We start from the raw sequence: 3,059 nt of genomic DNA on the forward strand, positions 1-3,059 counted from the left end.
GCGGCGGGCCAGGGTGGCGTGCAGGAGCGGTGGGGGGCGCCGATGGCAGCGGGCGGCGGGCCGGGGCGGCATGTGGTCGGGGGTGGGGTGGTTGGGGGCGGTGGCGGGGTGCGGGGTGCAGTCGGGGGCGCGGTGGGGGTCGGGGCGATCTGACTGGCGGCGCGCGATTGGGCTCGGGGGTTAGGGAGAGAGAGAACAGAGAGAGAGGAGGCGGGGGAACGGCCGTTACATAGTTAAATCTTTGTCGTTCGCTAGCAGACGGCAAATAGGTGGGGCTGGTGGGCTGTCAGGGTTTGGACCTCCACTGGGCCCCACCCATCTCTTTGCCGTCTGCTAGCGGACGACAAAGAATCTTTGCCGTCCGCCAGTGGACCACAAAGAATTGGCTGATGGCAAATATGGTCTTTGCCGTCAGCCCTTTCTTTGTCGTCCGTTTTTTGGAAGCGGACGACAAAGATCTGACTGATGGCAAATTCTCTGTTTCCAGTAGTGTTTGAGCTCTGGCACCTCTACAAATCTTTGCTTCCCTCTGCGAAGGGCCTATCTATTTACTTTATGCATTTTTTATTTTTTATTTGAGTCTCCATCTTCTCTTATAAAGCACCAACTAGGGAGCACTATGACCATACTTGTGCATTAGATGTAGATAATATTCGAGTGTGTTTCATGAATGGATCAATGATTGAGCATGATGGGCTAGGGATAACTTTCTTTAGTGTTGATATTTTGAAAGACATGGTTGCTTGTTGATATGCTTGAGAATTGAAATTTTCATGTCAAATATAGACTAATGCCTTGAATCATCTAAAAGTCCAAATGTCCATGCTACATAAGAAAATAACATGTGATGAACATGTTAGGCAGCATTCCACATCAAAAATCTGTTTTTATCATTTACCTACTCAAGGACGAGCAGGAATTAAGCTTGGGGATCTTGATACGTCTCCAACGTATCTATAATTTTTTATTGTTCCATGTTGTTATATTATCATTCTTGGATGTTTTATATTCATTTTATAGCAACTTTATATCATTTTTTGGAATAACCTATTGACATAGTGCCCAATGCCAGTTGCTAATTTTTGCTTGTTTTTTACTTCTCAGAATATCCATATTAAATGGGGTCCAAACGCAGCAAAACTTTTTGGAGATTTTTTCTGCCTGGAAGACAACTTGGGAGCCAAGGAACTACAGGAGGGGAGGCCCGTGGGGCCCATAAGACACCAGGGCGCGCCAAGGCCCCTGGCGCGCCCAGGTGGGTAGTGGGCCCATGGGAATCCTTTCCACCGCCTCTCAGCTCTATAAATACCCTATTAAAATTAGGGGTAAATTTGAGCACACTTCGGAATTAGGGGTAAATATGAGTAGGTGGTTTGAGTTAGGGGCTAAAATGTAAATGGCCCATTCCAGAAACCCTAGGGGAGTGGACGAAACACAATTCCAGCCGCCGAAAGTTCCAGAACCATGAGATCCAACCTAGAGCCCTATTCCGGCACCTTGCCGGAGGGGAACACGATCACAGAGGGGTTCATCATCCTCATTGGTGCTCCTCCGATGATGTGTGAGTAGTTTACCACAGACCTACGGGTCCGTAGGCAGTAACTAGATGGCTTCTTCTCTCTTTTGATTCTCAATACAATGTTCTCCTCGATGTTCTTGGAGATCTATTTGATGTAATGACTTTTTGCGGTGTGTTTGTTGGGATTCGATGAATTGCGAATTTATGATCAGTTCTATCTATGAATATTATTTGAGTCTTCTTTGATCTCTTGTATGCATGATTATTATAGCCTCGTATTTCTTCTCCGAAAATTTAATTTGGTTTGGCCAACTAGATTGATTTTTCTTGCAATGGGAAGAGGTGCTTTGTGATGGGTTCGATCTTGCGGCGTCCTCACCCAGTGACAAAAGGGGTAGCGAGGCACGCATGTATCGTTGCTATTAAGGATAAAAAGATGGGGTCTATTCCTACATGAATAGATCTTGTCTACATGATGTCATTGTTCTTATCGCATTACTCCGTTTCTCCATGAACTTAATGAAGGAAATATGCCCTAGAGGCAATAATAAAGTTATTATTTATTTCCTTATATCATGATGAATGTTTATTATTCATGCTAGAATTGTATTAACCGGAAACATGATACATGTGTGAATACATAGACAAACAGAGTGTCACTAGTATGCCTCTACTTGACTAGCTCGGTAATCAAAGATGGTTATGTTTCCTAGCCATAGACAAAGAGTTGTCATTTGATTAACGGGATCACATCATTAGGAGAATGATGTGATTGACTTGACCCATTCCGTTAGCTTAGCACTTGATCGTTTAAGTATGTTGCTATTGCTTTCTTCATGACTTATACATGTTCCTATGACTATGAGATTATGCAACTCCCGTTTACCGGAGGAACACTTTGTGTGCTACCAAACGTCACAACGTAATTGGGTGATTATAAAGGTGCTCTACAGGTGTCTCCGAAGGTACTTCTTGGGTTGGCGTATTTCGAGATTAGGATTTTTCACTCCGATTGTCGGAGAGGTATCTCTGGGCCCACTCGGTAATACACATCACTTAAGCCTTGCAAGCATTGCAAATAATGAGTTAGTTGCGGGATGATGTATTACGGAACGAGTAAAGAGACTTGCCGGTAACGAGATTGAACTAGGTATTGAGATACCGACGATCGAATCTCGGGCAAGTAACATACCGATGACAAAGGGAACAACATATGTTGTTATGAGGTTTGACCGATAAAGATCTTCGTAGAATATGTGGGAGCCAATATGAGCATCCAGGTCCCACTATTGGTTATTGACCGGAGACATGTCTCGGTCATGTCTACATAGTTCTCGAACCCGTAGGGTCCGCACGCTTAAAGTTCGATGACGGTTATATTATGAGTTTATGTGTTTTGATGTACCGAAGGTAGTTCGGAGTCCCGGATGTGATCACGGACATGACGAGGAGTCTCGAAATGGTCGAGACATGAAGATTGATATATTGGACGACTATATTCGGACACCGGAATGGTTCCGGGGGTTATCGGATATATACC

This window comes from Triticum aestivum, chromosome 6D (genome assembly GCF_018294505.1).
Source record: "Triticum aestivum cultivar Chinese Spring chromosome 6D, IWGSC CS RefSeq v2.1, whole genome shotgun sequence".
Taxonomy (NCBI): Eukaryota; Viridiplantae; Streptophyta; class Magnoliopsida; order Poales; family Poaceae; genus Triticum; species Triticum aestivum.